The sequence below is a fragment of the Myodes glareolus genome, chromosome 24 (genome assembly GCF_982192425.1).
Source record: "Myodes glareolus chromosome 24, mMyoGla1.1, whole genome shotgun sequence".
Classification (NCBI taxonomy): Eukaryota; Metazoa; Chordata; class Mammalia; order Rodentia; family Cricetidae; genus Myodes; species Myodes glareolus.
Genome location: NC_142049.1, coordinates 19,022,336 through 19,050,201, shown reverse-complemented (window position 1 = coordinate 19,050,201; position 27,866 = coordinate 19,022,336). Strand labels below are relative to the sequence as shown.

General features: G+C 37.4%; 2 long non-coding RNA genes across 2 annotated transcripts; one reads left to right on the top strand and one right to left on the bottom strand.

Annotated features, from left to right (window-relative positions):
* Window positions 1–19,877: 19,877 nt before the first annotated feature.
* Window positions 19,878–25,059, top strand: LOC125400842 (uncharacterized). The gene is made up of 3 exons (XR_007232110.3): window positions 19,878–20,099; window positions 20,946–21,075; window positions 24,057–25,059. It is a non-coding gene; the product is annotated as an uncharacterized LOC125400842 (long non-coding RNA).
* Window positions 21,900–25,210, bottom strand: LOC125400843 (uncharacterized). Its single transcript, XR_015736366.1, has 2 exons — window positions 25,122–25,210; window positions 21,900–22,278 (listed from the first exon to the last, which is right to left on the bottom strand). It is a non-coding gene; the product is annotated as an uncharacterized LOC125400843 (long non-coding RNA).
* Window positions 25,211–27,866: the final 2,656 nt, after the last annotated feature.

Below are 27,866 nucleotides of genomic sequence, written 5' to 3'. Positions count from 1 at the left end.
GCATTTATTTGTATGTGAATGTGTGTGTGTGTGTGTGTGTGTGTGTGTGTGTGTGTGTGTGCATGAGCACGTGTCGTGGGGGCAATGTGGGGAAAGATATGTCATAACACACGTGTGCAAGTCAGAGGGCAAGTTGTGGTAACTAGTTCTCTTCTTCTGCTATGAAGGTCTTGATGATCAAATCCAGGCAAGCGCCTTTACATGCTGATCACCTCACCAGACCACAGAAGTTTGGAAAATTTGTTCACAGAAGCACATTGTTTTGCTGAATGATGACCTTAAATAGGAAATGGAGCATCCTAAATATGTATGTTTTGTTCTCTGATTTTATTACTTTTTTACTAATCTATGAGCCCTCTAGCATTGCTAGGTCTTTTACATAAGCCAATCCCCTTTCACTTCTTTTGTATGTCTTTCTTGGTATATTTTTTATCCATATGAACGCTTAGACTATTCTTGTCCAATTTTATAAATAAAGATTTTGGAGATTATAATGGGCATGTGATATCTGTAAACTACAATACCAGTCTTCCAGGCGAGAGGCGCCCATTAGTGGAATAGTGAAATGGTGTTTACGTTTGAGACATGCTCCACAAAACAGAATCAGTGCCTAGTAATGTAAACCCAATTCATACCTGTAGATGAAGAAATCTTAGTGGGAGCTACCAAATAGCACTGCTTAGCTGAAGTGACATAGGATGAACCACATTTTAAATGCCTGCGTTCATTCTTAGACAAAGGCTGTCTACCACCCCTAGTCAGTGAAACTTCCCTTTGCAGTCCATGAAAATAAATGTAGACACGTGTATCCGAAAATAAAAGACAGTTGAGAGCTCTTACATCACCCCCTTAAAATGAAGGAAGTGTTGTGCGGGTAGGAACCAAAAAAATTGCAATGCTTGGAAAACGGAGCAGAGTCCCAAAATACTGAAGACACAGCAGGATATGACCAGCACAGCCAGAATCTCAGCCTAGTTGCATCTCTTTGTACTGGGCCCTATGGGATTTCCTCACAATCATCTATGTATGATGAAAGGTCTTGCATGGCCTTATCACTTATTGCTGAACTGTGGATGGCTAATAGATTATGGAAAAGGGGAAGGCAGAGCATACAGTCTCAGACCTACTGGTGATCCCACTTGTAGTTCAGACGATCCCAGGATAGTTCCAAACTCATGGTCACACAGATGGCCCTTTAAGCTCTGCAACAAGAGCAACTATGCCATGACTATTGGAAAGAGATCATAAAGGAAGAAGAGTGTTGACAGGTTTGGGAAGAAAGGAAGAAAGTAGCCAGATTAGATTATATACATGCATGGAACTGTTAAAGAACAAAATTTGTGGGTTGTGGGCAAAATAAAATTTGAAAAAAAAAAAAAAAGAAAACATTCCAATGTATTGATTTCAGCACAACTGACATTTGCCTCAAACTTATCAAATAATTCATTTACTTCTCTTTGTTCAGATTTTAATTACTTCCTTAAAGAATTTATTAGAAAAATAATTTATTTATAAAGTATTATATTACTTTATTGTTGCATTTATTCCTAATAATATTGCATCGCTTTTTGCTATTATTAATATAATTTTGATTCTGCTCTAATTTCTGAGGGTGCATTGCTATATCAGAAAAAGGTTTATTAAAGTTCCTATCATATATCAAGCCATATTACCAAGTTTTCTTTATCAAGTGAAAAAGAGCAATTTTTTATAAAACTTAGGGATCTTTGGTTCTCTGGTTACAAATAACCGCACGTAAAATAGAATCATTTACCACTTTTTCTCTTGTTTTTATAGCTTTTTAATTGTATTTCTTATTATATTTCTGCAGATTTCAGAAAAATGTTGGCTGATAATAATATCCTTATTTTTCATTCAAATTAAAGTTTTAGTGATTTGTTATTGAAAATAAAACTTGTTGATGACTGATAAAATTTAATTACTATTTTGTCTTTATTTTGCTTGATCAGGACTAGCTAATGATTTATACCATTTGATATCCTGGAGGAAATGCTGCTGTGTGGAATATGCCCATTGTATTCATGAAATTTAAAAATTCGTTTATTTAGGTTTGCATAATTCTCACAAAATAGCATTGTTGTTTCTTTGTCTGACATTCATTTATCTTTAAAAAGCACTTTATTAAAATGGAATTTACATATTCGCCCAATCAATAAACATTTCAAAAAATTTAGCAAGTGTGCATTTACACAACCATCACCGAGGGTTTTCTGTGCTTCCAATGATTCTTACCTGACTCTTGGCTATGGGCAACTACAACTCCCTTCTCTGTCTATAGATTTGCTTCCTGTTTACACTGAACATTAATAAACCACACATTATATGGCTTCTGTGATTTCTTCATTTGCGTAATGTTTTTGAGATCATATACTTGGTAGCAGGCATAATTAATTCTGTGTTTTATGGGGCTCATTTCCTTTTAAAATACTCCTATCTGAAATTAAAGTTAAAAAATGCTTGAAATGATTTGCAAAAATATTTAATCTTTGGTTGGTATTAAAGACTTAATAATGTTGAAATAATCTTTTCTTAAAACAATAATACTATATTTAGCTTTGAGCCCATTGGTAACATTACCATGCCATATATAAAATTATTTTTCTATTGTTTCTATAGCAATTGATCAATTTAAGTTTATACTTCTTTCTGCATCGATTTCCATGATATACACCTGCTAGACAATACTCCATCTCTTTTCTAGGATTTCTGGTGTTGAACTTGTATTCTCTTGTTTCATATAAAGTGTTTACTTCATTTGCCAAAACCTGAAAATATGAAACTCCTTTTTATAGTGCACTGAAATTTTTGTATACTGTTCAAATTTTTCCATTTTCTTCTATTGAATGCTGTGCTATTCATGTCGGCACTACTCAACATTGCATTCTTCATAAGTGAAGAAATGCAATGTTTCTCTCTCTCATAAAGCATGAAGTACATTTTCACCATCTGTGTCCACAGTACTCTGCAGCACTTTTTTTTTTGGGGGGGGGGCTTATATGTTATTGAATAACTTTGATCCACCGTCTGGCCATCTCTGTCCACATGCTACTGAGCTGATGACAACCACTTGTCTACATTCAACTTCTACAAAATCAGCATTTTAGGTTCCACATGTGAAGGACATCACGGAAGTTTTGCATTTGTTTTCTTCGAATGTATTTCTAGCTTGTGTTTTGTTTTGATGCTTAATGCTTTGCTGATGCTGCTTTTCTAGAATCATGAGATGAATAGCATCAACTACTTTAGTTTACATTATCTTTATGAATTCATCAAAATGTAAATTATGCATTGTGTCAAATTTTATGGGTCTCGTTAATCTTTTTATTGATTTTGGGTAATTTGTATTAAGAAGTTTTATTCACTGTTGAATTAAGGATTATTTATTAGCTCACTTCCTGTGTGAGATTACACTATTAATCTTTTAAATATTACATTTAATTTATGGAATATAAACTATCAAATATTCTTTATAATCAAGTTCAGAATAATTTGTGCAGATGTTATATGTGTTTATAAAGCATCTATTTCTTTTAGTCATAAATAAATCTGCCTTCTATTTTTTTTTAATCACTGGATTCCTGCATGTCCTTACTTATTGATCTACCTGGTAGATCTACCTAACTTCAGAATAAATGTAATGGAATATGTTTTATTGGACTCTTTATAAGTTCTTCTTGATTGTGTGATATGTTTTTATTTTTATATTTATCTGTTGCTTGCATACAGGTCTGGTATAGCAATAACTTCTGCATTCTTGTCACCCCTCATCATTATATTCCGTTCCTGTGTTTGTTGATTTTGATTTTAAATTTCATCTTGGTTAAATTAGTATTGTCATTTCTCTCAAGTTTTCTTGCAACTTATTCATCTACTGCATATTTCGTTTCTCAGATTATAAAACAACTCAAATGTATCTTTAAAAGTAAACATCACAGAAAGAATTTAGCGCCAAATATGTGTCTTAACTTAAGTCCTTCTTTATTTATAATTAAAGCTTTCAGTGCTTTCGTTTTTTCTGCTTTTCAGTTGGACAAAGTTGACACTCATTCCTTTTCCTGACTTTTTATAGGAAATACTATGATATTTTCCATTCTTCAGGTGACAACTTTCCTTTTCTGCAGCATCGCAGTCAGTCTCCTATATGGTTATTTTATAATATGCTTCTATGAGTTCACCCTAAACTCCATTAACTACACGTTTCTCACAATTTTTAAATGAATGCTTCCCTTTTTCTCTTCCTCATTTCTTTTCTCATCACCTTCAAACCATTCCATGTTAGCATGAGATCACTCCTGTTTTCCCCTTCTATGAGCTATAACTCCACGGAGCTAAGTAACTGTGGCTGGATGCGAGTTACTCTAACTTTCCTTGCATATGCTCCCTCTACCTTAGTATGTCACGCTGCTGCCATATTTGGCACTAGCAGGGAAGCTATCGTTATCCACTTATCTTCCCATCATCCACGTGTAGAACCAAGATGAATTGCTCTCTATTTGTTCCTTTCCTCCTCTATTCCTCCCTCCTTGAAGTCTCCATCTGCAGGAGACGGCAGTTGGCATTGGTCATATAGTACTTTTGTTCGGATGGAATGCAGCCATTTGAATGATAAGAAAACACGTTTCTGTCGGTTAGGTCACTGGTTTGTGGTCTTAGGTAGCAGCGGTTTCTCGTTCTTCATACCTGAAACTTTGTAAGATTGTCTGTCCCTGCAGAATTGAGTTCTCCAGAATATCAAAAGAGTGGGTCTAAATGTGTGCTTTTTTTGTCCAATCTGACTACTATTAGTGTCATTTATGTTTATAGATAAATTCAATAACCCTATACTTCATCAAATACTTTTTAATAAGTTCTTTAATTTTTGAAACTATAATTACATCATTAATTACATCATTTCTCCCTTCCCTTTGCTCCCTCCAAACCCTCCTATATACTGCTTCTTAGTATCTTTCAAATCTATGGCCTTTTTTATTAAGTGTGTGTGTGTGTGTGTGTGTGTGTGTGTAACCCTAAACATATAAGCACAACCTTCTAAGTCTGTATAGTGTTATTGGTATGTTCTTGTTTTCAGGGTTAACCAAACAGTGTGTTCTCCCCTGGGGAATACTATTTCTCCTGCTCTCAATCAGGTAAATATTCTTACTGTCACTTGCTACATCTCTTCAATATGTTTTTTTCTGTTTACCTCCAGAAATTATAAATTGAAGTTTCTGGCAACAGAGATTTCTTCTCTAGTCTTTATCCATTGTCTCAAGTTTTCTGTCTTTGTCACCAAGGTGTTCCTTCCCACAAGCATCCCAGTCCGTCCACCTGGGACTCAGCAGCATCATTTGACCCTCTTCTGCAATTGCTTTCCTTTATACACTATGGTCTCCACATTTTTTTTCCTAAATATTATACGAGAATCCTGCCACTTGTTGTACTCAAGAAATTATAACTTTACTGCCTTTATTAGTGTTGATCAGAATTTAACAGCCATTATACTACTCTGACTTTCCCAAACAATGTCTAACATAACTATTAAGGTTGAAAACTTAGTTAACAAAAACAATGATGGCATTGGCTTATCTTGTAATCTAATGAAAAGGCAGACAGCATATAAACCCATAAACAAAGCTCTGAAAATTCATTTTAATATATCGCATTAGGGTAAATAAAAGACCAACAATAGAAAAAGCTGCAGGGCAGGTGGGTGTTCAAGAAATATTTTTGAAAGATTAATCAATACTGAGAGCTTTGATTTTTGTCTATTAATAAAGTAAGGTTATTTATTAACATATTTGTCTTGCTGTTAATCGACTATCTTCCTGACCATGACAAAGAAAATTGCAGAGAGACAAGAAGTGACCTGTGCTAGGCAATGAGCTTAACAGAAAAGACGGTTCAAATCTGCCATAGCTTGCTTCCTTCATTAATAGCTCATATTATCAGATGAGTGGGCTGGTATATGATAGAGTTTAATCCATCTTTTCTTGAAATTTTTTAATATCCTTTGGTTTCAAGAAATACATATTTAAATCGATTCAGCTTTATTCTTTTATCAGCCACTTGATATGTAGGATTTCTGTAATGGTGCCACTCATTTTATAAAATTTAAATGGTGGAAAGTTGAAAGGCTCCTGAATATAACAGTTTACACAATACTGTGATGCGGGGAGAGGATAGGAAAATCTGGTTTATTTGTTATCCGTGTATGGGAGACATGCTTCTGAATATCACAACCCCACAGATGAGCGATAGAATGGACGGTGAAGGTCAATGGGTCTAAAGTAGGGATGATCTTCCCGTCTGCAGTCCATCGTGGCTGCTCCATTGGGAAGAACGAGCTTCGCATACATCATGGGGCCTCCCGGGAGAGGTGGTGATGGTTTGCTAACCTGGGCTTGAGACTGGAAAGGGCATTGTGGTCTTTATACAAATTTGCCCCACATAAACCATCCTCACAATTTATTTCTCTTTAGCTCAGCTGAAGACGTCATTTAAAGCACTCTGTGGGCAGTAGATCCTGTGGGCCTCATTTGGTTGCGTTTCTCTTTATTGAGGTCACGGTTATAAACATTGCTTTCTTAGGAGAAATAAAAAAAATCACTGTCTCCTCATTCCAGGTTAGCAGAGCTAAAATGGCTTATTTTTCTTAAAACTTGGAGAGCTTTTGTGTTTCAAATTTAAAAGAAAAAAAAAGCAAGCAAGTGGATAGTCACAGTGGAAAAGTTGAAAATTACAAAAAGGACAAAATATAACCATGTGTATACATGCTGGTAGCTCAAAGTAGAGCAGGTTCAAGGGGGAAAAATAATGAGGGGAGGAGTGGAAGGAAGGTAATGGGAAGTGGGCTTGGTCAAAACATATCACCTGCCTGTATGACATGCTCCAACAAAAGTCGAAACCATTCTGTAGACAGAACTAATTTTATATAATGTCAAAAAGCAGCAAAAAGGCTTGCCTTGTGACCTGTTATTTAAACTTTATAAAATAACTTACCTATGATATTGACATTTATTCTAAACGTAATAAGTAGTTTTATGAAAATGGACCTTGCCAATTATAGCTCTTTAGAAATGTTGTTTGACTCTAAGCTTTTTTTCCATTGAAGTCATACTAAAAGAAATGTTTTTATAAAATTAATTTTCTTAGTATTTCTCTACTGTAATTACCAAAAGCACAAAGGGTAGACATCTTTGGAAACCTGTGACACACCTCCATATTACTCTGTTACACTAATGATGCATTTGCTCTGAGTGGAATAGGAATTAGCGGGTATTCTGAGTACTGAAAACTACTTTCGATGTTTTGAAATAGATGAGAAATGTTTGATACTAATTTCTCCTGCCTAATTTAATTCATTTTTGATTTTTCAAACTTTTGTCATTATTTCTATTACTCAGATATTTTTGGTAGCATGTGTATTGTATTAGACTTTTAACTGTCTAAAACGTAGTTGTGGGCATAGTTTTAAATTGTGTCAAATAGTATCCCACAGATATGTAGTTTCTTGGATTTTTCAGACGGCATCAAATTATCTACTATTTGCTCACCAAGACATGTCTGAAAACAGACAACTATTAGTTTCTGGTAGAGACGTTAGGACACAGAGGTGCTCAATATCTTGACTGAGTCACATGCCACTTGGTGAGTGCAGAAGGGATTTTTAAAATTCAACAGTCTGATTCTTGAACCCGCTTTGGTTTTTTAAAGCTTTTTCCGAGAAAATCCTGATTCAGTCTACTAAGTAATTTCCATTTTCTTATGCTCCTACTCCTAAATAGTATTATGTTTAATATTCATTGTACGTGTGCTTGCCAGCACGGGTGTAGGCAGCTTTATGTGTTTGTGTGAGTGTGTGCAAGTTACAGCCCTCAAGCGGAAGTCAGAGGACAATTTTCAGGATTCCACTCTCTCCATTTACCACGTGGATCTTTGGGATTGAACTCGGGTCTTCATACTTGACAGGAAGTACCTGGACTCCTCAAACTCGTGCTTAATGACCACTGTCCAAAGCTAGTGCTCTAAAACCAAGCAACAGAAGTATTTTGGTATCATTCTCAAGGATGGACTTTTAAAATATAGATGCATTTTATTTCTATATTGATGCTCCAATTATCACTTTTGGATAACAGAATTTTCTGAAGATTTTGCTCTGGTGCAAATCCTAAGAGATGCTGGAAATTCCAGGTTTCCATACTGTCTATGATCAAGACTCACTTTTGACATTTCCTAGCGCAGAATAGAATCCTACATATCTTTAAGAAGTCTTGGTCGAGGCTTCTTTCCTAAATCATCATCACCCCTAAATCCATCTAAGAATGTGTCCAATGGCTTTCTGCAGCAGGCAGAGACTATTACAGAAAACCATGACCAATCAAAATATTGACTTCTGAAGCCCAGTCTGAATAGATACATCTACAATACAATTCCCATAACCATGACTCCACAATCATTGCTAAAAAAGGGTCCAAAAGATTGTAAGATCAGGGAGTTAGCTGTGAGATTTTTGTCTCCCAGAAAAGCCAGAAACTATACCCATAAATTTCACTAACACAGCTGCATGAACATCAGCCAAGCAAAGATAAAATCAATAGATAGATAGGAACCCAGAGTGGATGAAGAAAAGCCCACAAAGTCTTAAAGTCTTAACCCCCTGCACATAGAACTATAGGCAAGTAAGAAATACTGAGAATGGGAGCAGTAATCTTCCCCAGTTGGTTGTTAGACACCAAATGGTCAGACCTGAAGACACACATGCCAGTGGCATTGTACAGACTGGGCATGCTATATTCCTGAATAATAACTAGTAACTATTATTGAAAAGAGAGGCTATGAATTTAAAGGAGATCAGGGGTTGGAAGGGGAGGAGAAATGTGGTAACTATAATCTCAAAAAATAATTAAAAGATTCTCCTCAAAAATAAAAATTCCTGGTTGAGGCTGAAAAGATGACTCTGCAGTTAAGAGCACTTGTTACTTTTGCAAAGGACCCTGGTTAGGTTTCCAGCACCCACATGGTGGCTCACACCCATTCGTAACATCATATTCAGGGAATCTGATGCATTTAGTGTACATGCACACATTCAGAAAATAATACACATAAAATAAATAAATCCATTTTTCTATTAAAAACATGAGAATTTTTTTTAAAAAATGAGAATTATTGATTAATTATAAAATTAATTTTTTTCACCATGAATCGCCTATCCCCAGAGGACAGAGAAAATCTTCTGTAAGTTTCGCAGTGGTATTTTTACTAAGTGTGGGGTATGCTCCTCATATTTCCTTAGTCTCTTCTTTAATGATGAAGGTCTTGTACATTAGCATACTTATTTATTTCGTCTATATTCATATCTAACTGACTAGTAATGAATTATAATATATTTGCTTTATGTTTTAGCTCTTTTTATTTTTAGTATATAATCCATTAAGGGACTGCAATAAAATTGCATTGTTTTAAAGCTATTTAGGTTTTTTTTCTTCCTGTTTAATTTTCTTAGCTACTCAATTTAAGGGCTTATCTGCTCATTTTACTTGAAGTAATTAGAAACTTATTTTTTGTAATTTATTTTTTTCTATCTTTGACAGCTTCAGACAAATGCTTGTAATGTATTACGATTATATTCACCTACCTTTACCCTCTCTTAAACTCCTCTCACTCCCTCGAAAGCCTTTTCTTTTTCAGATGAGTTGTCCCCCCAAACTGATGGATTTCCTTCTTTTTTTTTTTGGATTTAGTGAGTTTAGCTGACGTTACACACATGAGCGTGGGGAGGGGAGGTTTATTTGCTAGAGCATGGGAAACTCACTAGTTTGCCATTACACTGAGAAAGAGACCTCCACCACCCCTAGTAATCTTTGTCTTACCACAGCTCCTTAGGAGGGGTTGAGGCCCTGCGGGTACCTTTTCCAGCTGTGGGGGAACGCCAAGGGACCCAAGCTCCTCCAGCTTAGCACGTTTTTGGCTACAAATGCTATGTCCAGATGGCAGTATCTCACAGCACTCCTCCCTGTGTTCCAGTTCCTACATACCTCACAGTCCTTTTTTTCCAGATATTTCTTGGTTACTGGAGAGGGTGATATGAGTGTCTTGTCTATGGCTGAGTTCTCAATTGCCCTTTGTTCTCAGCATATTCGCTAGATATAAGTCTCTGTTTTAACTGTCACCCACATCTCTGTATAAGATGGAGAGCAATACTAACCTATGTGTACAAAAAGAAACATTTAGAAAGAAGACACGTTGTCAACATGTACATCCAACAAACGAGCAGTTAAAGGTTCCTAAAGGTTCCTCACTGCCCAGGGCACCGGACTTTCCCAACAGTAGCATTGTGGTCTGGCTTACAGTAGCAAGTGTGGATTCCCTCACATGGAGGAGGCCTTTAATCCCAGGAGTAGGTTCCTCACTGAACTTTCATGGCACTGCTGTATCAATGCAAGTATTGCCTATCTCAATAAGACTGCTGTTGAGTTGTCTCTCCCAGCAGCCTGTATCCTACCCTTTGGCATCATGAGTGGTATCCAGCAGGAAAGGACCCTCTAGTCAAGAAACTGTATGATTTGTCTATGGTTTGTACACAAAGACTAAGATGTCTCCAGGAATATGATAGGACTATGCAATTCTAGTGGGCAACCAAGAGCAATGGCAATAGCATGTCTGTTTCGGAGGCCTCTCCGACTTCTCTGGCCAACAATTCACTGGGCAGTGTGCTCCTGGCATAGAGTTTATTTATTTATTTATTTATTTATTTATTTATTTATTTATAAAATAAGATGATGAGTTCTGGTGTCAGTGTTAATTACCCATGCAAGGTACCTCTACCCCAAACTCTTTTTATTTGTCATTGTATTTTTAGTTAGCTTACAAATTAGTAGGTTAGGAAAGTTAGGGAGAGGGCTCCCTGGTCAAGCGCTTCCTGCGTAAGCACAACGACCTAAGTTCAATCCCCGGATCTACACAGAAAGCTGGTTTCAGGAATGTGAGCCCTGGAAGGCTAGAGACAAGAGGATCGGTCCCTCAGGTTTTCAAAAGAAAACAAAAGGAGCAGGTTTCTATATTGTTTTTGTTAGTCACCTCCACACCTCACCCTCATCTTTCTGCTACCATGCCCCACTTAAACCTTTTCATGGCTGGCCCCCATCACTTTAGGATCCTGTGTATTTAACTACATCCTTTTCTAAATGCCTACTCCTACCCTCTGGCTTCTTGCTTTCTGGACTATATTGACTGCCGTGCCAACTTAATCACAGAAACCTAAAATTCAAAGTTTGGTCTATGCATCAGAGTGAACAGACAACATTTGTCTTTTGGGGTGTGAATTACCTCACCCAGTAGTTTCCAGTTTCAGCTATTTTCCTGAAAATTTAATAATTTCATTTTTTACAGCTCAATAAGATTTTGTCAGGTGTTTGTATTACATTTTCCCTGTCCATCCATCAGCTGATGAACGTCTTAGTTGGTTCCATTTCGAGGTTATGGTCATTAGGGTAATTTGCACCTCCCTGGCGGATCATGACGTTGAGCACTTTTAAAAGTGTTGCTTACTAAATGATGTTGTTTTCTTTTGACAACTCTATGTCAGTTCTATCTTTCATTTCTTTATTCTATGAGTTACTCATCTGTCAGATGTACGGCTGGCAAATTTTTTCCAAGTTCTGTAGGCTGTCTCTTCACTCGGTTGACAGTTTCCTTTGCTTCAATTCCTTTTTAAAGAATTTTTTAATATAATTTTATTTCAGAACATACCCGTGTATATAATATTGAGTTCAAATCTAAAGAACGTGATATATTGGAAGTCTAATTCCTATCTATCTTATTCTGCCCTTATCTAAAAATACCAAAATAAAGTTTTCCCAAATTTTTAAATAGAGGCTATGGCCATATAGCTATATTTATATTGATAAAGGTATAGCGTCCATATATTATACTCATGCTGGTTAAATATTGGCAAGCTATACAAACATTTCTTTCCATTTTCATTTTCCTTGTTTAATAATACCCATCTTTTCCATATGCCAGCTTTATACAAATAGACTTTTAATTATAGCGCCTTAAAGGTCTTCATTGCGCATACTTGTTTTATTAAATTAATCCCATACTGACAGAAACATGGCTATAAAGAACTATTTCCATTATGAATATGTGAAAGTCATATTTGAGACTATATCTCTTTGTAGTTTGAGAATATATAATTTGACAAACTAATAGAAATAAGCCTTCTTAATCAAAAGTGTGTGCACAAAAGAGTTTTGCTGGATGTTACCAAATTGGTTGTGAGACATAATATTGTCATTGGTAATGTACTATCATATTAGTTCATGTCGTGGCAACCAATAGCTTTTTGATCCTAGACCATCTGAATGGAGAAACGCGGTATATTATGTTGCTGTTTTTACTTTCACTTTCTTACTATGAGTAAGACTAAATATCTTTTTATCTGCCAAAGAATACTGATTTTTTACTTTCTGTAAATCGCTGCGTTTTTGTGTATTCCTCATTGGTCTTTAGAGTGGGTCATCATCCTTATTCTTATTTTTAAATTTATTTTTTGGTATTTTATAAATGTTTAAAGATGTTTTATTATTTAGAAAATTTAATGGTCAGATCCCTACCACTTCCAGCATGATCTATAATCAAACTAATGGTTGTTTTTGTGCTTGCAGAAACCTATGCATCTGTACATTTGTCGGCATATGGCTCTCATTTTATAGTGCAGACTTTATGTTACATGTATGATATAGATATTTTTATTGATTTTATCATCCACTATATTTACATGCATCAAGTTTCCCCCCACATAATTTGAATTTTTAAGTCACTGCTAGGTGAATTATCTCAGCTCTATCTATAAAATAATTGGTTCATGTATTGTGTCTCAATATGTGTAAGGTTTTACTTTCCCATTAAAACTTCTAATTCATTTCAAACATTTAAAAATAAACTATGACAAACAAGACAATCATTCTCATTTGGTTATTCAAATATTCTGTTACCATTCGACCAGACAAAATTTTTTCATGTGGTGTAAACTGCCCAGAATTGTAGGTTAACTTTTGATGTTGTGAGTGTGGCCTATTGTTTATACATTTTTTCACAATGGCATTGCTCACAATTTTTTTTTTAGTAAAAGAAGCATTACTATTTATTCTTTGCTTTTTCAATGGACTTTATAATTTTCTTTTCTCACTCCAGTAAAATAAAATTACAAAGTGTTAAAATTCTTCTGTAATTTTGGCATATTAACTTAAAGTAATGTTCCAGTGATATTAAATAGTTCTTTTCATAACATTAATTGTGTTATATTTTTCTATTTGCTCAGCCACTTTTTGGGAGTTTCATATAAATTTTCTCATTTAGTATTTTGCACATTTTTCTTAATATTTATTTTTTAGTGCCAGTGCCAGATCTCCTCTTTTTATTATTTCCCAGACAAGCTTGTTAAAACGTCTAAAGATTCATGCATTTGTGCACATACGAGTACAAATATTTCAATTTTATTTCTTTTTATGATCGGCAGGCATTGATTCTCCTTTGAATTTCCAGTTAATCATATTATCATCAAGTGAGAATGAATTTATCTCTTCCTTTTTAGCTCTCGAGTTTTAATTGCTTTCTTATCTAATTTCATTGCTAATAATTCCAACACAATGATGGAGAGACCTGGGCAGAGTGTGGGCCTTAATTTTTGCCAAACTTCAGAGAAAAAAACCTTTATGTTTCAGGTTAAAATTATCTAATATTTTAGGATTGTTGCAGCTATAATTAATCCTATTAAGCACATAGAATTAAAATATTTTAGCTAAATACTTAAAAATAAGCTTAGCTAGGTAAATATAAATCTTTAGCAGACAAAGTATAACTATGAATTAATTCCCAGCTAGCCAGGACATAGTCCGGGCTCGCCATAAGGCCTGCCTTGATCTCTTGAGTGCTGAGATTAATGATGTGTGCCACAATGCCCAACTTTCAATACTATATTTCCTAAATTTTCAAGTGAGTATATTTTATCAGCTTATCAAATTCCAAAATCACAATGAAATCATTCACACACACACACACACACACAGAAGGAGAAAGAGAGAAAGAGAGAGAGAGAGAGAGAGAGAGAGAGAGAAATAGGATATTTTCATATAATTAAGTTTTCCTGTTTTGAAATGTGTTTACTCACTCCAAAGGAGTCTTATGAAGTTTTAAAATATAACATAGGGTTACTAGTCTTTTTTAGCTTGCATACATCAAAACCGTAGTCTATGACCACATTGGTATGGAATCTCAGCAATTGTTAGACTCACAGAAAGAAGTGATGGCTATATATATGTGCATCTCTTCTTTGCCTATTAGTAAACATTTACAACATAACCTGTTTTAATGAGATGTTTTTGTTAACCTTTTACATTTTTGCATTTATGTAATCGCATGTATACACATATATTGCTGCTTTTTGAAATACATCATTATGGAAATTCGGTCTACATATGGTAAAAATTGCCTTATGCAGTTTACTGTATTTGCAGATTTGTGTAATTGTGTTAAAAATTTGGAACAGTTTTTCTTCAGACAAAAACTCACACCAGATAGTATCTACTCACTGTTAGCCTCCAATTTCTGGAAACAACTCACCTTCATCTACAGATGTGTGTATTGTGTGCGTGCTATATAAGTGTAGTAATACAATATGCAACCATTGTACTTCCTTCCCTCACTTGGCAAAGTGTTTTCAAGGCTCATCCATGTGATTCCATGCATCAGCACTTCATTGTTTTTATTGACAAGTAACATCACATTGTAAGGATATATTACATAGATGTGTCTGTCCATCAAGCATCAGAAATATGGTCTGTTTCCATTTTTTGCCAATTAATTGCAAATAATGCTGTTATAAATATTCACATGTAATGTTTGGTTATTATTTTCACTATTTAGAAATTATATCTCTATTCCTCTATATCTACATGTATAACTATATATAAAAATCATATATATATATATATCATATGTGTGTATATTTGAGAGGAATTGCTAGATTATATGATCCTTCAATACTAGACATTCTAAGGAGCTGTGAAATGTTTCTCAAAGAGCCACGATCATTTTTGATATATAAGGGTTTGAATTTCTGTCAGTTCTACTCTCTCATTGGGTTAGGAATGACATCTAATTGTCATTTTAGTTTTCAATTCCCTATATGGTAATTATGTTGCAGATATGTTCATTTGACTTCTGAATACCTGTCTAAATTCTTTGGAAAAAGCAAGAGTTTTTTTTTTCTTTCTTAGTCTAGTATTGTAATAATCTTTACTTCATTCTAAATACCAATCTCTCAATATACAGATTATTTGATAATATTTTTTCCTGTGCTGCGGGAGCTCCTTCTGCTCCTTCAGCAAATAGCCTTTAGGATATCAGCCCACTGGGGTGTGGTCTCTTATACTTTAAAAAGCAGTGGGAACTGGGTGCTCTTTCTCTTGCTTTCGTCTCCCATTCCGGCGGCAAGATTCTCAGTTTCCTGTTTATGATGAGAGGACTGTTGTTTGGGATGGTGATCTGTAAGCTTTTCCCCTTAAATAAATAATCACTTTTATTATCCATAATTCTTAACTGGTGTAGAATTGTTTTGTGGCTTCATTCCTGTTTATATTTTGTGTGTGTGTGTTTGTTTTCATTTTTCTTGACAGAATCATGTACAACTCAATTTTTAAAATTTATATGAAGTTTAATATTTTTATTCCTCATATACCTTGACCTCTGGTGATTTAACTAGGAAAGACTTACGTAAACCAAGATCACAGAGATTTATATCTTTGTTATATATTAGACATGGTAACCCAGACCTGCATTCCTAACACCTGAGAGGCTTAAGGGCTCCATCTCAAATCATGCTTGAATTGAGAAAATAAAATTAAAAAGAAATAAAAAGACATACCTATTTCTAATGGTTTTATAGGCTTATTTTTTACATTGAAATCTGTGGTCTATGTTTTACTGAATGTTTTGTACTGGCAAGGAAAACACTCAACTTGGTTTTTCTCCTTTCTGTTGCTGCAGATTTAACTCAGTCAGGGCACAGGCTGCTCAATCATTCTGACTCCAAGCTACCATATTTCCAGACACAGCTTATTATTATTATTGTTGTTGTTGTTATTAATATTATTATTACAGTGAATATCCGGTAATTTCAGCTTTTTAGCAGCAAAAATTTCCCGTTCATTCCTACACTGATCTGTCCTTGGCTACAGAAAGAAAAGAAAAATAATAAAATATTTCTAATCTTTCAAATTCAGTCTATGTTTATCTTAATACATGTATTAAAACTGTCTAAAATAAATTTTAAAGTCAAAAGACTTGAGTTCTCTAACTTGTTCTTCTTTGTCAAAAGTATTTTTTCGGTTTGGACTCCTTTACACATTCAGAATCATGACTTTGAGTTCAGGATGTGAAATGAATGCACAATTCCTAATTCTCCTGTTTGATTTGTTAGAACAATTTCTCTGATTCATACGAATCTATTGAGAAGCCACCTTGAACTTTTGATCCTCCCTACTGCTTCTTAAAACACCATCTTAATTTTCACTTCCTCATTTGCTTCCCCCAAATCTCAGATCGATGCTAAACAATGGCTGAAAATGCATGAGTCTTTGCAACACTCCTGACTTCAATGAGAATTATTTTAAAGGCATGCTGTTAATTATGAGGATAGCTATTAATTTTAAAAAAGGCTCTTGATCAAACTCTTCCTGATTCATAAAGATCTTTTGATCAGCAATGCATATAGGATTTGCTGAAATATCTTGGTCTTCATTTCCTTAACTATGAAACTAGGAAATTGATGTGAGATTGAATTAGTGTCCAGTTGAATCAATGCTGGCTTTGTGGCTAAAGACAATCCATTTAATTTTCTTCTTTAGCTTTTCTAAGCTACTCTGGGACACTGGATCTGTTAATTAATATTTTGAAGCCCAAATTCCTTATGATGAAACCTTATGTATAATTATATTTATCCCATATTGTTTTGGGTATTAGAGCTAATATATGTAAATAGCATTATAAAATAAGCAACCAAAGGATAGCAAATCTTGTTTATTTTGATACCTACAGTGTATTTCTTCCACAAAAATACAATAGAGTGCCCTGTGTTTATTGTCAGTCTTTACTTAATTACATAAGAAGCTTTATTGATAAGCAAGGGAAATAGAAGTTTCAGTTTCAGCCTGTGCATGTGTGTATACATGTGTTTATACATTTGGGTGGTGTCTGTACAGGTACATGAGTGCACATGCTTGCAAGATAGAAGTAAAAATATTCAGAGGTTAGCTGGGAGCTTCTATCTTCATACCTAGCTTTCGGAGGATCAGAGACTACTGTGCAAAGTGATGGGGTAGAAACGCATTATTGGTCCTACCCATCCGTGAACCCTATCAACAATAGTTACCTCTTAGGAAAAATGTGTTCACTGCTGCAGTTGTGGCACAGCTGTGATGGGGATAAATAACAACTCTCTGATTGGATTTGTGGCCTGCTTCACGAAAAAGATAATTTATGCCTGGTGTGATAATCCTGATTAAAGAGTCATGGATGAAGAGATCTTAATTTCTGAAAGAGAGCTTACTACGGCTGCATAACTAAACTGATATGGTGTCAAACTGCCTTCTAGATATTTATGTTCACGCCCCTAGTCTTAACTCTACTCTCCATCTAAATCAGAAAACCTTCCCCTTGTAATAGATTGTGCTGACTGCCAAGACTCGTGACTGCCCAAGGCATTGAGAATAAGTGAAGGCTGAGTGCTCAATCCTAACAGGCAGCCATTTCTCCCACTCTGGATAAGGCTCGGAAACAAGCATGTAGAGAAAGCATATACAATGTTATTTTCCTGGTGCGACAAAGCCATTGCATCATGATGTGACAGCTTTTAAGCTTAGTTCTCCTGAGATCCTGATATGTCTTGCACAAAGCAGCAAGCCTATCCTCAACCCAACTTCAGGGACTCCTGTCCCACCATGGGATTGCCCTTCACACTCATCTACCTACTGCCAGGTTCCTACCATGATGCATGCATTGTGACTGACCTAAGGGAACCCTTATCAGAGCCAAGGATGTTTCAGAGGCATGCTTTGGAACCTCCAAAGTTGTGAGCTACATAAACCTCTCCTTTAATATAAATTAACCAGCTTCAAGTGCTTTTGTTTCAGTAATACAAAACAACCAATAAACGTTTCCATTTTACTTCCAAAAATTTACTTACACAAAATAAATCTGCCATTCAACAACGAGTATAACTCACCATTGAAACTGAGGCCAGGTTCTGTGTGCTAGTCTCATAAAACAACGTCAAAATGAACTGACTATTCCACGTGGATTCTGAGATCTTAAAGTGGGTAGGTGTCTTGTAGTGATTCCCTCTGAAAGGAGACATTTCCTCTTTGGAGTGAAAATGGGCGCTTATCAAGAAGTAAATAAAACATACACAGCTCAAGAAAGTAAGCAACAATCAAAACCCCAGGAAGCTCCTAAAATTTAGAAGATTCACACAACCCTCGCCAGTGCTATGAAAGCAGTAACAGTACTGAAAGAGGAGATTCTCTGGGCAGATGAATGATATGCAAGTCATTCAGGAGCCCGGGGATAAGCTTCTGTGGGATGTCCCCAGAGATGGACTGGGCTATAAGACAGTCAATTGAGTAATTATAAGATATTCAAATTAGTAACTGTTAGATATGCATACTATGACATAGATCTGAGAATATGAATAAATAGTTCTGTGCCTGAATGAAGGAAAAGCCAGATGAACCAGCAAATTCATTAACAATTTCATAAACCACTTTCCTATTTGTATTGGTTACTTTCACATCACTATGGTCAAACTACCTGTGAGAAGCCAAGGAAAAGAGGTTTATCTTGGCTCACGGTTTCTGAGTGTCTCAATGCATCCCAGTGAGGAAAGCAGGAAAAAATTCCCACAAGGAGGGAATGCATGGCAGAGACGCCTCATGATGCTGCAGATCAGGAAATAAAAGTCAGGCTGTAACCTTCGAAGGCTCATCTCTACTGACTTAGTGCTGCCAGGGAAGCCCCCATCCTCAAAGGCAATTAAACACCCTTAACCAATTGTCCAAGCTGACCCCATCAGCTGAGAAGAAAATCATCAGAACATGAGTACGGGAGTTGGGGAGTGCATTTCATATTCAAAGTTTATATTCAACACTACCTTTACTGGTGCATATCCGTTCCTATGCCTTAAACATAAAGGATAATCTCACATGTAATTGCACATGTGAGTGGGTGCTCAAAGAATCACATTGCCCATCCACATGCATGTCAAATACCGTGTCCTCTAATTCATAGGCATTCTAAGCACTTCACTATGAATTGCTTTTTCCAGGTCCATCTATTGTGCTATGCTGGGCAATCTGTGCAAAGATTGAAACATTACGTATTGTATATATATCCATCTGTGTATATTTTGTTTATTCCAGATAGGTAGCTTTTACTCCTAGAATATACGGCTTACTGCTCCATCTTGAGACTCTGGCGCCCAGAGAGATAGTGTGGGAGGCTCTCCAGGTGCCATAGGAGAACGGATTATCGGAGTCCTGCTGCTCACTTTCGCTTTCCCCTGACACATCAGTGCCCTCAGATCCCACCACGGTTTATCCTAAAGCATGTTCATCAGGGCGTTTACAGAGCTTCTAATTAATTCCCTGTAATTGCCTACCATTTTCTCCCTCCGTTTCTCACCGCTGTCCCTGCCATGGAAACAAGATGTTCCACCTCTGGAGACTGCCCTGGTAAAAGCCTATTAATAAATAATTAAGTTTGGAGGTTCCTGCAGTGGTGCAGCATGACGGGAGGTCACGTGGGAGCCGTCTCCATGGCAACTTACCAACAGGCGTTGAGCTGCTATTTCTCTTCTTTGTGTGGCATGAGAGGGGCAAAAGCACAAATTAAAGAGATTATGTTTTGTGGGATTTTCTCCCCTATTTCCCTTTCTTTTGGGACCATCTGCCATTGTCTTTAAAAGTTAAAAAGACACTGTGAGAGTGTGAAGGATGTCATCAGCAGCTGTGAAAACCCTCAACGCCTCTCGTCTCCGGTCCCAGGTCATTTTTTTTTTATTTCCTGGAGGGTTTTCTGTCCTCACCCAAGCTCAAACATACCTTGCCTAGAATGTGGTGGTTTGAATAAGAAAAGCATCCCATAGGCTCATGTACTTGAGCACTTTGTCCCCAGCTGGTAGCATTATTTGGGGAAGTGATGGACCTTATAGTGTGTGGAGATTGGCTGACATAGGTGAGACACCTGTCGTGGGTTTCAGCCATTTGCAGCTTCATCCCGTTTCCAGGTTGATCTGTTGGCTTTCTGTGTTCAGACTTAGTCTCTGAGCTTCAAGCCCTGGCCCTTCTCCCCCGCCTCCCCTGCATTCTGCACTTGAACTCATAATCTAAAACTCTTCCGTCTATAAATTGCCTTTGGGAATGGTAATTTATCATAGGCACAAAAGGCAACCAATATACGTCCTTCCCTATGTTGTCCTCACCAGGTTCTTCTGCCTGCTATGCCTCTGGCTACCACTTGACAGTTCCTCGCTAGCGTTTCTGGTTCTCTTGTATTAATTGCTATACTGAATGTAAAATATATATTGCGAGTGAGAAGCACATGGATTTGAGGGAAAAGCAGATTTGGAAAATGGGAGAGATCAGGAAGAGTAAGGAGTAAAAGGACCGGCAGGAGGAAAGAGGACAGCTGCCAACTCTATTTTGTTGCTTTCACAACTAGGTGGCTGTTGACGTTAATGTTTCCCTCCATTGCTGCACTTTAAATTGTCACTCACTTGTGCTTTATGCTTAGATGCCCTTCCTCTACCCCTTGCTTTCTGAGCCCTGACCTGTGCAGCTGGTGTCTTCACTGAAGCCTCTTAATGTTAACTGAACTTTGTCTCCTACTAGACCTGCATCTCACGCTCCTCCCCACACTGACCCTGTTTACAGGGCAAGGGCTGCACGTTTTACATTTCCTGTGATAAAGCTGCGAGAATCAAGATTGAAACAGCAATTTAAGGGTTCTCTGGAAGGCCAGGTGGGTTCAGTCAGGATATGGAAATAATTTCAGGCAGTCGCTACTCCTCTTCTTGGCCTTTCCCATCATGCAAAGTCACCCCTCACAACGATAGTTTTTATAAAGTATTTTAATCATGATGGTTTAATCGCTTACTTGACAGCTCTCCCAGAGTTTCTTCCCACACTGTCCTAACATCTAGAGTCATAATCATAAGCAGTGGTTGGTGGCGTCCTAAGCAGATGACAAGGCAAATCTGCAGTAGAAAGTAGCCATGTATGAATTTGAAAATGTGTCTATGCCAGAAATATTAAAAGATGTGTAGCAAGTCACAAATAAATCACTGCTTCCTGAGCAGGGACAATCATTAGTAGAAGTCTTGTTTGTGAGGCCCCTAACAGTAGGATCAGGACCAGTCTCTGGCACATGAGCTGGCTTTTTGGAACCTAGTTCCCATGCAGGGATGCCTTGCCCCTCCTTGATGCAGGGGGAGGAGCTTGGTCCTGTCTCAAAGCAATATGACATGCTTTGTTGACTCCCATGGGAAGCCTGCCTCTTCTTGAAAGTGAGGAGGAGTGGATGAGGAGATAGATGGGAGGTAGAGGGAGGGAACAGGAGGAGCGGAAGGAGAATAAACTGTGGTCTGTATATAAAATAACTCAGAAGAGCAGAGCTGGCTCCTCACAGCTGAATGCTCTTCAGACTCCTGTTTCTTGGGCCTTCTAAGATACGGCTTTACAGACACAGTTAATTTTCTGTCTGACCCTCCAGACATTGCTCTCGGGTTATGTGTGTCAAATCAGTGTGTGTAAATCCTACAAGAGAGGACAACTCAACAGAAAAGATTACCTTCCATACGACCCAAGATTTTTATTTTTTCTTTTCTTTCTCCAAGAATATTTCATTCCGCGTTTTGGGAGACAGCCTCTTGTCTCTCCCCGCCATCTGGGCGTTTTATTTTATCACTGGGTCTTAGGCACTTCTCAAGTGTGTGTTCTCTGCTGGACAGGCTTCGTTCCAGGTGATCCTCTAGTCGCATGTCTACACTTCCATCAAACCCATTCTCCCATCTTGTTATCTGCGAGTTCCGATGTCTCCTATTGGCGTCCATCCTCGTTAGCCACTGTGTGCTCTAAACACAGCTTGACTGATGGATTTCACTTAAAGTAATGGGCCGTCACCCCCAGAGAAAAGTTTAGAAGCAGCAGATGAAAATTTGTTTCCCTGAAATGAAATAGATGTAAATCAGATTAATTCTCTCGGTGACCCTGGGAGCATCCTGGTACTCATTTCTTGCCCAAGTCATAGGGACTTGCAGGTTAACTTTTGGCAGGGAAAGTGGCTGGAACCAGCCATTTGTCACCAATAGCTGCAGTGGAAACAGAAAAGGGTGAAAAATTTGACAAGTAGGTTGTTCTTTGCTTTCCAGTAAAGAAAATTCCAGTAAGTTGGCCCCTTTATCCAATTATTTTTCTCTTCTACTATATGAAAGTTTCCATATGTGAGAATGGGAGATAGAAAGGGATCTTTTTCTTCTCTTCTTTTTCCAGGAAAAAAAGCAAGGTCATGTAACTGCCTGGCCTTCTCCTGTAAATTCTACAATTTCAACTAGAAATTTCATGAACAGCCATCGGTCTTAACTTCTTTTAAAGCTTTCTGAACCTACTTTCACAACAGGTGAAATCACATTAGGGTGATTTTTTGTGTGTGTTAAAAGTAGGAAAGTAGATATAAAAGTTAATATAAATAACAATTACTATTAATAGAAGTTTCATTGATAAAAGCCCCTAACTAAAAATGGTCACATATACATCAATAGGTAACTGGATTAAAAAATTCTGATTGTAGCCATATGAAATATGAAATCAATTCAGTAATGAAGGCACCAACAATTCATGTGAAAAACTTAATGAATCCAATAGTAATTATCCTAAGTGAAAAAAAAAAGCCAAATACTAAAGATGCTATTGGTACATCACATATAAAATTCTATAGAGTATGGATGGTTTGCTAGAGCCAGAGAACAGACTGACAATCGCCTGGGACTGAGTTGGCTTGGAGTGAAGCCATCCACATGGAGAGAGACAGGAGAGGAAAGGCAGGGTCTGGGATAGGTTGATCTGTTACCTTAGTTGTACTACTAGTTGTGTTGCTGGCTTCAGAGCTGTGTACACATGTGCCAAACTTATCCATGCTGTGTGCTTCAGATATGTGCAGTTTACCAAAGGCTAATTATGTCTCAATTAAGAACAATTTCAAACAGATTTATAGTCAGAATACTTATATTCAAAAAACTCCCAAAGTGTGTGATGCTGGCGATTTACCCAACTTCTTTATTTATGCCTGTGTTTCCTTGATTGTGACAGAGAAATAAAATGAATTTAAGATGCAGAGGTTGTGAGAATCTGAACTTGTTGGTCATGTGAAGGACTTGAAACACTGTCTAACATGTAGTGAGTACCCCATAACGTCAGTGACTTTCATATAAATTATGTGTTTGGAATTTACAACTCACTTAGCCTGCAAATAATCCAGCAATGTGCTTGATGTTCATCATATACACCCAGAACTGACTTCTGTTATAGAGTGAGTGAGAAAGATGTGATTGCTTTTATAGATTGTCTCCCCAATTAGCCAAAATCCAGTCCATGTCTGTGAATAGTCCTCCTCGTGTTGTCTCTGCAAAGGTGATCAAGTAGAAAGGGCATGGGGCAAAAATAGATCCAACTGAGGCCAGTTCACGTTCTCTCCCTTTTCAGACTCCTACTCCTGAAGAGTCAGTCACTGCACTTCAGAGTGTGTGCATATTTGTAAAATCTACACTTTCTCTCATTGAAGTGACTCTATTTCCATAGCTTCTGCTTCCTATATCAAGGTAGGATAGCAAGGGTCCGTAATGAAGATGGAGTTCAGAAAGTTGAAACATTGCCTTCCCACAATAGTACATTTAAGTGGTTGTAAGCACAGTGATGTGGCGGTCTTTACCACTGCTTTTGTTTCAGGACCTGCAAGCCCTAAGTTGGCCAGCCTCCACTCCTTGTCTCCATTGTGACACGGCCACTGCCTAAACCTTAACTGGCGCAGAGTCTGAAGAAGATGCTGGAGGTGCTCAAATGTCCACTCAACCTCAATGATGTCATCTGTGAACACTGCGGGGACAACAGCTTAGAGAGTCTGAGCCTGAAAAGCATAGAGTCTCCTGTGTCCTTGGTACCCTGAGCTCCAAAGTCTCTGATAGGTACCATGTCTACAAAAGACTGTTCATGAACATGTTCCTCACTAGGAATCCAAAATACTAAAACATGGTGGTAGCTACACCTCATTACACTAAGAAATGAGGATGATAGGATTCTTTAGTGTTAGTATTTGAAACACCAAATCAAGAGAAGCTGCAGAGTATGAAGTGGAGTTAATGGATTTAGATGCTGAGCACCTTGAAACGCGAGGATAAAAGTACAGCTGTCTAGTAAAGATGCCTTCCCGTGAATCTGCACAAATATACTGGGATTTCAATCTTACTGGAGATGCTCTTATATCCGGTGCAAAACTTGGGGGACGTTTTCTGCAAGTGGAGAACTTCTTGGAAAAAAAGAACGTTAAATTTTCCCTAGCATGTAATGTTAATAAAGAGGAGAAAACAGTTACCATAGAGATGAAGAAGTGAGTTCCCTAGCTTTTTTCACAATAGCTATCCATTGTCTCCTACAGTAACACCCAGTGTGTCTGCAGAGGTACTTCTTGCAAAATTGCTGACATACGTCACTTAAATACTATTTGGCCTCCAAGATAAAAGACGGAGAAGAGTCTTAGGTGTTGAGAAAATCTAATAACACGAACCTTTTGAAGACGCTTTTGAGATGCTAGTATTTTTTGAAGTCTGTTAGCATATTTGTGCCTTAGTACATATGTAGATATCTTATGTAAATAACTTAGTTTTCCTCTCTCTGTTCTCTAAAATTTATTTTAAAAATCCAAAGTTAAAACTGGTCTTGTTAACATAAAAACCTTCCAGCCTTAGAAACACTGATGAATTTTATCTATTTATTTAATTTTAACCTTTTACTGACACTTTGTGGATTTTAGGTCACGCATCCCAATCCCTTTCATCTCCTTGTCCCTTCGTATCTGTTTTCTGCTCTTGTAACCTCCTGCTCCCCCCAACAAAATCAAGTAAAATTTAAAGAAAAAATATCATCATAGGAGCTGTTGTGTGACACAGTAAGTCACAGAATATACCCTTTATTCCATACATTTTCACTGGCAAGTATTCACTACAATGAGTCATTGGTCTGGTTCAGGGCCTCAGGCTTCTGCTTCACTATTGATACTGGGCCCACACTGGAACTCCTCTTGGATAACCTACTATTGCTCTATCTCATGGAGGCCCTGCAATTTTGGATCTGCAGCACCAGCTTCTTTACGAGTTTCAGTAGTTCATAGATGGGGTGGATGTTGGGTTGGGCCAACTCATAGCCCTGTTCTGGGCTCAGGTTTTAGCTGGGTTGGTCAGTCTGCCAGCTCTCCCTTGTCCTCACCACCAGGGTGAGCCCTCCAGCACTGCCCTGTCTCACTCAATGCAGAAGGCAGCAAGAGGCTTGGTCAAGTCTCCCGTTCTCATGCCTTCAGGGCTGGCTCGTTTGCATTCAGAACAACTGGTAAGTTTTTAGAACCAAAGGGTCTTGATGCTAAACACAGTTTTAAGAATTTTTTTCCCATTTGAATAAATTTAACTGAATTTTTAGGGGAAAATGAATAAACCTTGTTAGTATTTAAAACATTCACTAAAGCACAGCCTACAAGGCCACCTGCCTCACAGAACTAATGTGAGAATAAAGAGAGGCATTAAAGACACAGAGCACTGATAACTGCAAACACCGTTCAATAAGACATTTTAGGGGTCACAATGGTATCTACACAGACGCCATTGACTTTGAGTCTCAACATCTGAGTCTAGCTTGGTCATCAGACGGTTGAGTGCCTTTGAAGACATTGTATGGTGTCTACTGGACCCAGTTTCTTGATTTAGAGAATAATTATTTGTCTCCTGAGGGATTGCTGGTATGTAAAGATGTGTCTAAGGAGTCAAACTCTTTTTCTATGGCCCCTTGAACTGCCCCAATCTCATTAAGTTCAGTAGGTTCTCAAGTAACAAGTTCAGAAAGAATCAAAGAAGATGAGGGGGTAGGGAGAGGACCACCGAGATAAATGGTCTCCGAGGGCATTAAGACTATATAATAGCTAAAGCTCTTTCAAGGCTGCGTGTTCTCCTTTCTACGCTGAATCACTGTAATTACCAGAAGTGCTCTTCACAAGTCTCATCCTCTGGAGATTTACTCATTCCCTTTGCTTTGTTCTAGCCTTCCCGAACTCGCTCAAGCATGTTCTATTGGTAAAAGAATATGAAACTGGCTTGCAGAAGTGTATGAGAGTGATGATCCCCTAGCCCAAGTTCAGTCCAGAGATCAGGCAGGACCCTGGAGCAGTGGCTTGAGAGAAAAACCCAAGTGATAGCATCCCGGTCAATGCACAAACCTAACACTCACTCCAGGTTTCCTGTAGCCTTCATCTGCCCGTCTTTCTTTATGAATGAAACCATTTATACACTTTTCCAAGTAGGTTGGGCTCATTTCAAAGTTCTTTATCCCTGGAACTAGGATAGGGAGAGATCGCCCCATTACTTCCTAGATTTATTCAGAGGAATCTCAATACATGATCAGAATTACTCCAACATTGTTGACCACAGGCTATAGATACCCCACAAACAGATTACTTATTCTATTTTAACCTTTTACTGATTCTTTGTGGGTTTCCGCCTGAACTCTTGAGTACAATTTTGTTGAAACACACTCATGGATATTTCTGCACCATGAGGTCATAAACAAATACTTGCCCCAAGCACCATATAACCTGCCAAGCCTATGATATTTACTGACTGGCCCTGTCCAAGCAAAGCCCATTAACCTTGTCCTGGAGGATAAGAGAATCCTTCTGGTGACCAACTTTAATGCAAATGTGAAAAATATTTGAGAGCTTGCAAAAGTCCTCTTAGGGTTATTCTTGATGTTCTTAGCTAATCTGGGACATATTTGCTCTCTTCAAATCAAACTGAGGAAGAAAGTTCCAGGTATGTGGCTACAGCACCTTGGACCAGCAAATGCAACTGATCATTTGGGATTTCATTAGCTCTATATTATTGAGATGCTTCTGCCTTCACGGTCATTCAATTCTGAGCCAACTCTCTCAAGAAGATATCAAATAACATCAAGGTATTATCAATATTATCTACCTTTTGCAAACATGATACAGGGGGCTTCCAAGAAGATGAGTGACAGATCATTGCGTTTTAATAGCTCTTAATAAGCACCTTTTTACACCAAGAGATTTGAACTTCTTGATCCATTAAATTTTCAACATTTTATATGTCAGCAGTTACCATGCCCATTAAGCAGATGAATATGAAGACTTAAATAAACTACAAGGGTTACTGAAGCCCAAATCACTACAAACCTGATAGGTTTGTCTTTGTGGGGTGGTGCATGCTCTAATTGCAGACATTTGGGAGACTGGAGGAGGGTTGTAATTCCGGAAACAATTCAACAGTGCCCTCTGGGTGGGTGTGTCCATGGAAGAGCACTTGCCTGTGTTAATACAAGTTTCCTGGGCTTAGTTCCTTGCCCTAAAATAATTAAGAAAAGTGTGCTGAGTCAATAAGCCAAGGCTTATTTCATAATTCATTCTGTTTTCAGATAAAAAAGCTAATATATATTTTCTTCCTCATCATGTACTTGCAGAATTTTAGAAGCCCTAGAATG